This window comes from Condylura cristata, unplaced genomic scaffold (genome assembly GCF_000260355.1).
Source record: "Condylura cristata isolate star-nosed mole 26May11 unplaced genomic scaffold, ConCri1.0 scaffold00004, whole genome shotgun sequence".
Taxonomy (NCBI): Eukaryota; Metazoa; Chordata; class Mammalia; order Eulipotyphla; family Talpidae; genus Condylura; species Condylura cristata.
In genome coordinates this window covers 9163880-9174816 of record NW_004567105.1, presented here as the reverse complement: position 1 = coordinate 9174816, position 10937 = coordinate 9163880, and positions in this window count along the sequence as shown.

Below are 10937 nucleotides of genomic sequence, written 5' to 3'. Positions count from 1 at the left end.
CTTTGGCTAATGTGAATCATGTGTACAGAGACCAGGTAATGTGAACAACGTGGGCAGATACTGTTTGACCCTCCAGTTTCAGTTCTTTTCAGTGTAGACCCAGGGGTGGGATTATGGGACCACAAGGTGATGCTTAGGTCCTTTACTGAGGACCAGTCCTGTTATGTTCCACAGAGGCATCACCATTTTATATTGCCACTGGCCCAACGGTTCATAATGGCGAAAGGTGGATTTCTTGTTTGTCGTAAGTTCGTCTGTAGGGCTCAGAGTGCCGGTGCGGGCTGCCTAGAGCCATAATGCAGTTACATGTCTGGCCAGTGAGCCTCAGAGCAAGGCACAGGGCTCCGCAACCCAAGCTAGTTCTGATGGCATCACTGAAAACAGCCAAGACGTCATCCTCAGTGCCACGTTGACTTGCTGCAATCTAGAAAATGGAGTGCACAGTGGACCTTTGAACAATTTGGGGGGTCAAGAAGGCTGACCACCTCACTGTTGAAGATCCTCCTTTAGCTTCTCATTCCTTCCAAACCTAACTACTGATAGCCTGCTGTTGACAGGAAGACTTTGGGACAACTCGGAGGGTTGATTAGCACGCGATTTGTGGTTGCTATTCAGTAAGTGGAAGGGGAAGATCACAAAGGTCTTCATGTTGTCTTCACTGAGGCAGATGAGGAAGAGGAGTCTGGCCTTGGTGCGGGGGTAGCAGAGGTGGAGGGCGTGGGAGGGGAGGTGGGAGAGGCAGGTACTTCCCCGTGTAACACATTTATGGAAATGCATCATAATATCCCTCTGACTTATTTGCCTTCTCCTTTCTCTAAGACGATTCTGTATCAGCCTTTCCTTCACCATTTGCTATATTCTCAGTGCCCATCTCAAGCAGGGCCCATGTTATGAAATCATTTGAAAGCAGTCTTGAATACTGGGGACCCATCTTCTGTCTGATGTCGGTTGGTTTTCTGGTTGCTTCTGTGTCCTTTTTCTCATCATCTGGGGCTGATAGCTTTAATTTATTAGAACATTTGTTTTCCAGCTGAGGTAACATTGGCTTACAGCACTGTATATGATTCAGAGGTTTTGGCTCATACCCTTTAGGTGAGTGTTGTTGACACTACACCCACCAACAAGGCACCCACACTCTTCTCCCCGTGCCACTGGGTCCCCCTGTTAGGGGGAAATGATGTCCTGAAGGAACTCTGCAGAGTTCTGTGAACTCCACCCCCTACTCCAGTGATTGGAAACTATAACTCCCAGCAATATGAAGGAGGACCCAAGCAATATGTTAGGACCCAAGGGTTGAGCAAAACAGGCATTCTGGGACTTTTGGGGAGACATAAGGGAGCGATGTGAGATGCTCTGTCTCTCTCTCCCTTTCTCTGGACTGTGTGGATCTCGGAACTGTGGGGCGCTCTCTGGACTGACTGTCTGGTGGCTGGTCATTTGGCTCTTGATGAGCTATCAGTGTACTGGAGTCCAAGTCAGCAGAGCTGGTAGGTTGCTCTAGTTAACTTGTCTCTCTCTTTCCCTGGGTTGTTCCTTTTCTTTTCCCCTTTGAAAATAAACCCATTATTGACCCTTTTGTGTGTGCCTGCAGTACAACTGAATTTTAAGTGCACGGGTGAGGGTCACAGAAAAGCACCCAGTTCACATTGGGGTGCCCTGTAACACCCCTACAATCCACTCTCCCCTCTGCCCTCCTCCTCTGGCGCTTCAGTTTTACAGCAGACTTCTGGGGTTTGTCATTGGTTTGGTTCTGTCTGGTTCTTTGTTTTATTCCACTTACGTCCACAGAGAAGAAAACCATCCCTTGCTTTTTTCCTTTTATTTCTTCGCTGGTTTATTTCTTCCTTTCTCCTGCACACTAACACCTCCCCAGTGCAAAGCTGGCTCTGGGCGCATGCCTTCCTGGGGAGGGCGGGGTTCACCAGAGAGCAGACCCAGTGGCTGAGCATCTGAATGCAGCAGTGGCAAGAATGTGGAGTTGAGGAGGGAGGCGGGAAAATGCCAGCTATCGGCTCAGCGTGAAACCGTCTTTGCCTGTGGCTCCCCTGTGGGAACCAGTGGCACGGAATATGTTTCTCTTAAATTCCACCCCTGCTGCTGCCCAGTTATTGTGGGCCACACCTAGGCTGGCGGGGTAGCGCGCCCAGGAGGAGCAGCCGGAGGGGCGGACATCTTGCTAGTCCCACCTCAGCCTCACAGCGGTCAGGCAACTGGGTGGACGTGTGTTGCAAAGTGTGTTCCAAATACAAAGAGCAGTCTGCTGCCGAGCCTTCCTCCTCCTTCTGGCCTAACGGGATTTGCTCTTCATTCCCAAGTCCCCCAGCCACATGGAGCTGGGCAGACACACCCCTGTTCTCCTCCCCCCAGGGACTTGGGTTATGTAACAGAGCCTGTCCTGTGTATCTCGCTCCCCAGGGGACTGTTAAGTTCTTGTCAAACTGCCCAGGGAGGCCCGAGATAGCTGAGACCTCTTGCGCCCACACATTCCCCTCATTGCCCCGACTTCCTTCCCTGATTCTCTTCTCCTGACCCTTCTGTCCTTACCCAGCGTGGGCCCCAAGCAACCCCGTGCTTTCTTACCTTTGTTGGTCTCCACACCTGACTGGCCTTTGTTTCCACCTCTGTCTGTCCAACGCCTGACTTCTCACTTCCTGTGTTTCCTTGGAATTCCAGACCCCTAAGCGTGTCCCCTCTGTGGCATCTAGCATGCAGCTGTCACCTTTATCTGTGGCTCCTCTGAAGGGAGAAAGTGCCCTTGGATGGCTGGACTTGGCAGATGTGGTCAGTGCAGGGAGATGATGTGTAAGGATTTACTGGGGGGGGAGGGGACGATGGCTATGCTGGGCGGAGGCGGAGAGAGCAGCGGTGGCCCGAGACTCAGACCAGAGTGCAGGCCAGACACCTGTGAAGGGGAGCAGGACGGAGGAGGCAGTGGCTACAGCCTCCGGGGCGGAGCAGCTCTGGGGAGTCCGCCAGGCCAGTGGGAGGCCCCACAAGATTCCCGAGAGGAGTCCTGCTTTGAGCAGAAATGGCCAGACTCTGGCCCTCCCTTCACATGGAGTCATTGACTGAAAACCAGGGGAAAGCCTGGCTTCAGGACTAACACTGAGACTCTCAAGAAGCAGCAGCTGGAGGCTGGTTAACCAACTGTGCCCTTCACCACCGTCTCCTGAAGGGAGAGGTGAGCCACAGACGGAGTGACACAGTGATGGAGCCAGTGCTTTGAGCTAGAAATATCTGAATAACTGGCCTTGGGCGCGTAGGTAGAGAAGTGAGGATTTCTCCCTTCTCCCACCCCTTTTTCCTTTTCTCTCTCCCTTCTTTCCTTATTTTTTTCCTTCAAGTTAATTCACTTATCTTCAGCTTAAGTGAGGTAAGGTATGTACGATACCTGTCATGGTTCAGCCGCTCAAAAACTGTGAGTTATTTTCTCTCCAGAGGCAATGTAAATAAGTGGCTATCGGGGCAGACCCTGGCGAGAGACCACGGGGTTCAAATCTTGTTTCTGTTACTTGTTAGTGGTGCAATCCTGGACAACCTGAGCCCTTTGGGATTCAGATATGTCCTCAGGAAAATGAAGCTAATAACCCCTCATGGTGTTGTTGTGAGCATTGAATGAGTGGCTGAGTTTAGGGTGAGTGGCCTGAAGGTGGCTGTCACTTACCTGCTTTCCAGTCAGGCTTCCCTCTGAGGGAGCCATGCAGGGAAGTGGCCTGCAGAGGGCAGCATCCCCGCAGTAATCTGGTTCCTCTCTGGTTAATGCAACCCAGCTTTTCAAGGTTAGGGCAGCAAAAAACAAGCTATGCAACTATAGCAAAGTAACTAGATGACAGAATGTACTAGAAGAGATGCGATAGCACAGAAAAATGGACAGAATTTAAAAATAATATTTTGGGCCCAGTAACTGCAGTGAACCAGAATGGGAAAAAGTAACCAGAAATTAAAAAACACAAGTCCACACACAACTAAGGTTTGAGTGTGCAAAAGAAGTGTTTCTCACTGAACACGACACATTTGCTCTTTGAGGAAAGGACTTTCGGGCCCATGGGTTCTGGTGGCCTGGCCGTGGGTTGTTTGCAGTTTTTCAGAAACACTTGGAATGCTACCTAAAGATCAACCATCCTGAGCTGATGAGTCGCACGTGGAGCAGGACATCTGGCATCTTCTGCCAGCTCAGTCTCTAAGTAGCTGGGTGACTTTAAGTGACTGTGGAAACCTCTGACCTCCCGAAGCTGACACCTTTGCTATGGAATAGCCGGCTCATGGGTACTACCATGACGTCACCCACCATGCCACATCCTGCCCAGCCTCCATTTGCTTGTTATCCTGCAGGGCATCCTCTAGTTTTTCTAGACTCAAACAGGGGTGTGATTGGGGGAGGAGGGGTGTGGAGGGACAACTTTCCAAAATGCCCCGCAATGCTGTGACTCTTTTTCATGACTAATAGTAACCTCTACTATCTGACCTCTTTGGGTCTTCTAGGGCCATCATGAACAATCACTGAACACAGAAAGTCCCAGAGCCTTGCTTCCTGCAAAAACTGCAGTTTTGTTTTATGTTATTCTTGACCTAATTGCTTAAGTTCCCGCCTTGCCCTATACAATCAATCCTTTTTTTTTTTAAATAAAAGATTATTTATTTATGCATATAGAACTGGGGTATAGGCCAGAGGTGCAGGGGCGGTGAGAGGATTCACCTGAGACAGAGTGGGGAGCAGGACAGGTAGATTGAGGAAGTACACTGCTGAGGGGAGCAGTAAGCGAGACAGGAGGGGTCTGCTGTGCCATGTGGTCACCTCCGGGGTGGGGATTGAACCACACTGAAGTGGCTGCGACTCTCTTGCAGTGCTGCGTTTTAATCCGCTGCACCACCAGGGAGGGCCCAATTTATCCTTTTAACCCTCTACCTGAGAGAATTTCCCAGGCCACATGTAATATTTGACCTTATTCTCTACAGCGGCACCATGGTCTGCTGCTGTAGCACAGCACCAGAATCCATATAAGAAATCATGTGTCAGTAGACTCTTAGACTCTTGGCAATTTCCCCTTTCAAAAGCGGGCTTGTAAGATCATCCTGTGTCAGTCTTGTCTGCATTACAAGTCTTCCACTAGGATGGGTACCTAAAAATGGAAGTGCCGAGTTACAGGAGGTGAACATTCAAACATCTGCCTGGTAATGTCAAATTGCCCCCAAGGGCTGTGCCTACTCACACTGGCTTTTTCTGATGTGGTCTTCATTGTAGTCCCCAGGTGACAGGGAGGGTCTCTGCTTAGAACTGAAAGATGCAAGAGCCTTGGAGCTTAGTGGTCAAAGGCCAGATATTGCACTAAACCTCATTCTACCCCACACAATTTATGTGAACGTGGGCAAGGCACTTTAATGTCTTATGATTTGGTTTTCTCCATGGTAAAATGCAAACAGAACAGGCAATTGTGACAATTAAGTGAGTAAGGTATGTAAAGTACCCAGAACAGGTGCCTGGCAAGCAACAGTCACTGATCCACCCTTTTTTGTGTCATTGTTATTTCAGCTTCTCTCATCTGTAAGATCCTGTTTGGTGGTGAGTTAAATGTGTGAGAAGTTGAAAGGCGAGTGTCAGACCAGAGGGTAAATGTCACCTGTAAACTTTGATAAATATGTTAAGTAACATAATTGACAAATACCTGCAAAAAATTGACATGACTTCAAAATAATGGCATTTGAAAACTGAATATCTGTTGAGGGCTTGTAGATGACATGTTTTGACCACCCAGAGAGTGTGGGCTCACTTTGGATTATTCTGGTGGGAAGATTATTATTAGAATAACTCAAAGTAGAATAACTCTGAACCAAGAACTCTGGGTTGTCTTCCTGAGTCTCCTGCTTGTATGACAGCTCCTAGCAATGGCTTGCAAATAATTCTTACAGATAACCGATATTAATTCAAGAATTGGGCTGGAAGCCAGAGGTGCGGGGTGTGTATCAGAGAGAATTCACCAGAGACAGAGTGGGGAGCAGAACAGGCAGATGAACTGAAATACACTGCTGAGGGGAGCAACAGGAGAGACAGGAGAGGTCTGCTGCACCATGTGGGTCACCTGCCTGGTTGGGGATGGAACTCGTGCTGCAGTGGATGCTGATAGCTTCATATTGCTAAGACTTAACCCCTGCATCACCAGGGAGGCCCCCAATATTAATTTTTAAAGTAAATCTATGAATAGACTTGAGATGGGGTAATAGAGATGGGGTAAGCTGGAAAATGTTAGATTCTTAAAATCTTCAGAAATCATTGAATTTTGTATCGTAGAGACAATACCCGTCACACCTGATCTTCTGTTATTCCTATATTTCTGTTGTATTCCCCGCCCCTCCCCCACTTGTCCCAGAAATTAATCCCAAATCTAGTTGTCCCCTTATAGCAGCTCTTTTTGGCAAGGTAAAGAAGCAACTTTGAATTTAATAAATACTTGAACTGGAGCAAATTATTTAAGTTCTCGGGGCCGCCTTTACCTCAGCTTGCAAACGGGATCATTTCTGTAGCAGGTAAGAATCTGTCTGTTGCAGACCCTGGAAAACCCTCTGAAGTAAATTTACAAGCTCACATGATTGGAAAGACTGTGCCAGTTTAGGTTTATTCCGCTGCAGGAATTCAAGGTCGTCCTAGCACCCAATATCTGGCTTTACCTCCTCAGTCTTGATTTTATTCTGAGACATCAAGAGGTAGCAAGATGGTTACAGGAGCTACACTCCGGGACACCCAGAAGGTTTTAACCCAAAAGAAAGTCTTGTCTGCTGCCGCACCTACATTCACAACAATCTCGCTGGGTCTCTGGGAAGCTGATTGGGCCTTGCTTTTAGCTCTGAACCAATCACGGATGGGGGTGGTGGTGAGAGGTGCTGATTGGCTTAGAGGAGGTCACATGATTCCTATCTGCCTTAGGATTGGAGCTCCTGCGGATGCCTTAAATTGGAGTCAAGAGGTAGGCATCCGGGTCAAAAACGATTGGATGTTGCTCAAAAAGGATCTTGGGAGGCCTGAGACAAATATTTGCTGGCATATCACTTCTCCAGCAAGTTTGTGGTGTGGATAATGAGGTGAAATAATGACTGGTATAACTGTCTGGCAAAGTGACAAATAATGTGAGTTTTCTGCAAAGGTTTCCTGTCTGGTAATATTCTGGCTGTTGCTGCTTTCTCTAACATTGTTCCCTTTGCAACAGTTTCTCTGTATCTCCAGTCCAAGCCTCTCTTCGTCGTTTTTGTCCGGTGTCTCCGACTGACTTCTGATGGTGTTCTCCTAACCTCACAGCAACCGACGTAGGTCAGCGCCTAGACACCCGTCTCAGGTTCGCCTAAGTGAGAACCTCATTCCTCAGTCCTTTACTTCTGCTTTGTGTCGGGTAAAGCCATCAGGCCTGAGGTGGCTTTGGTTGTGTAGTCACTTCCCTTCTTTCTTGATGCCTGCAGCATTACAATGGCTGCTGTGTGGACCCTCCCTTGGGAGCCACGTGGGTCACGGAGGAGACAGTTCTGGAGTCCCACTGCCTGGGTGTCTCGCCTTGATGACTAGTCTTACAAGTGCATGAACTTCAATGAATTACCTTTCGAATCCTCGGCTTCTCTTGTAAAGTCTGCTTTGCTTTTTCCAGGACTATTTGCAATTGAAACATAAATCAGAGGAATTGTCTTTGCGGGAGTGTGGGGCAGGCGGGAGTGTGGGGCAGGCGGGAGTGTAGGCATGGCTGCTGGCCCTAATTCCCTGTGTGCTGCCCCCATCCCATAGTATCATTTAGGTCTCTCTCTCGCTCTCTTTTTTTCCCCAGAAGCAGATATTTTTGATTTAGAAAGTGTTGGCCAGCCCCATGGAAATGCAACTTTCACACCTGTGGAATATCATGTTGCCAGACATTCATTGCTAGAGCTTCTAATCCTCTCCAGCTCTGAGATGTGTAATTATATACACTCCTTCTCAGCAGCTCTGGCTGCTACAGTCCCATTTCTGGGTTCCTCCTCACCTCCCAGTGACCCCTAAAGGGTGGTTACCTGGGCGGTAAGAAGCAAATGCACTAGACATGCTTACAGGCCCATCTGTAAGAGCCAGTTTTGGAGGGGGTGGGGTACTGGACTGCCCAGCGAGTCGCTGAGTGAAGTCACGGCTGGAAGCAGAGGGACAGGGAGGGACCTGGTTGTGTGCCTTACACCTGCACTGTCCAGTGTGATAACCACCAGCCGCATCCACGTGTGGCGACTTAAACAGAATCAATGAAAAATAAAATTTCTTCTCCTTAGTCATACCAAACACATTTCAAGCTCTCAGTAGCCTAGTGTGGCCACTGGTTTCCATTTTGAACAGCACGCATGCAGAACCGTGGCGTTACCTTAGAAAATTCTATTGAACAGTGCTGCTCTGAGGTCCGGCAGGAGGGTGGGGGTGGAGGTGGCAGGGTTGAGGGGCTGCTCAACCTCAACTAGGACGCTTGGGCGAGGTATGATGGTGATGGGGTGAGATCTGGCTTGATTTCAGGGGCGAGTCCCAGGCCTGGCAGAGCTTAGCATCCAAAAAGTGTCCACATTTGACTGAAGCTATTTGACTACTGCAATTTGGAGAGGGTGGTTTACGCTCCTTGACTAAGCACTATCTGCAGAGTAGACGTGAGCCCCCGGGGATCCAAGACCTGTACTGAGCACTGTACGTAGAGTATTTCATTCAGCCTCAGGGGCAGATAACATTACTGCGTTTCACAGAAGGAGACTGGGCTTCAGAAAGGGGACCCAACGCGAGCAGTACTGTGCTGCTCTGTGCTGCCTTCTGCGCTGACAGAAGTCGCTGAACAACCCCAGATGAGTGAAGAGTGCTGTGGTGAGGCATCTGAGGATCTGAGAGGGACTGCAGGTCCTCAAGGTTGGGGTTCTTAAGTGGTTGTAGCATGAACCTGGATTCTTTGGGGTCACACAGCCCTTCTCTGAAGGGATTTTGCAGCAGCTGCAGTTACTTCAGAAGTTTCAATTTCTTCTGCTGTGAAATGAATATGACAACATGACATTTATTAGTATCATTGTTATCGTTGTAGCATCAGATATGAGTACCATACTTACCATAAGTAGGCTCTGTATATAAAAATTGAATAGAATGGAATCCAGTTGCAAGGGAAAGTGTCCATCTGGGCCATCAGACCAATTGGTATAGACCAATAATTACAATAATTAAAGTCAATGACAAGGTCATTTGTTTCCTGACCAGCAAAAACATTCATTCAGTTTTGCTGCTGAAACCCTAGAGAAGTGTCCATTCACTACAGAAATGAGCACTCAGTGCCACTGTTTTGTGATCATTTGCTTTATCAATATTTGTATTTACCTGAAAAGTTACCAGACTCAAGCTAGGAATTGCAATTGTTGTTGGCTGGGTAAAGGATAAGATATCGTACCTGTATACAGAATAGTGTGAAATCATTTATCCTCATTCAGTTAAATAAGTATTCTGAAAATACTCAATTTCCAAATATTGCCGCCAAATTTTAAATTAGTTTAGTTGCGTAGTTCTCAGAATTGACACAAGAAGGCCTCTTCAGGGCTGGCCAGAATCATAACCTGCTGCCAGGTGAGGTTCATGGGCTTTTGGTTCATCCAAAAGTATATTTGGAGTTAAATTCAAGGTGAGGGAGCTGGTGACCAGCGTCACTGCCACCTGCAGCATTGTTGACAAATATTATGGGCTGCCTGTTATGGAAGCTGGCAGTTCTGATTCTCTCCCTAGCACCTAGCAACTTGCTTTTATTAACTCCAGGCAGATATAATTTTAAAGAATCCAAGTATTAGTCTTACTGGAAACTTAAGTATTTTGAATTCAAGTTCAGCTGTTAGTACCTTGACATAATTCCCACAATTCCTTACTTGTATTCAGTTATGCGGCCTATTTCCCAACCAAGTAGTTCATTGAAGTCTCAGACAATGGCACCTGTACCAGTAGAACATCCTCCTACATTATGACCTTTGCAACAATTCCGGGAGGCAGCCAGAAGATATGCCTTTCTTCCCTATTTAAATGAAAAAACAAAAAACAAAAAAACAAGTGTTCAGAGAAATGGACCTGTAAGTTCCCTCCACTAGTCTGTGGTTATTTTATCACAAATAACTGGTCAAAAATGCTTGTAATTATCCCGAGAACTATACTCTGTTTAACTTAGAGAAAAACTCTCCTGTTTTTTCATTAGGCAACTAGAAATTATTTTACAAACAAGCATAGGAAATATTTAGAAGTGGGGAAAGTATTGTGATGGAATTGAGTTTTTCTTTTCTGCTCCCTGGGACCCCCCACGGTTCAAATTATAAGAGAGAGCATTCAGTTGACTGATCTGCGGGCTATTGAAGTTTTCACTTAAAAAGGAAATCTGATCTCTGTCTAAGTGCCACTAATGTGTGGGCTGAGAGCAGCTACTGTAAATTCAGCAAGGGCTTCATTAATGCTGTGAGGCTCCTGGAGCGCCAGTGATGGGTGACCTCCGAAATAAAAGCATGACCAGGGAGATAAGACTTCATGCCTGATCTACGAAGCTGTTTCTGGTGATCTTCAAGATATCTTAAGTCAAGAGTGCTTAGGGCCAGAAAGCCAGGAGTTGGGTGGGGAGGGGGAGACCACCCAAAGATTAAAGGACACCACACAATAGGTTCTGGCTACTTGAAATTCTTTGGCAAGTCTCTTTTTCATTTCACTATTCTCTTTTCTGGGAACAGCTTTTGCACTGTTCTCTTTGCTGGGAAAAACAGGCTGCTGTTTTTGAAATTATGATGCGTCAATAGGCTTGTGAGTGGCGCTGGGGAAGTGGGCTAGAAAACACAGTGAATCCTGCTGGGAACCCCCTGGTTGGGGTGTCAAGCAGCCCTGAAAGGCTCTGACTTTGACATGGGTGTGGGCTTGGATATAGGGGTCGGTGGCCATGCTAGGCTAACCTTCTGTG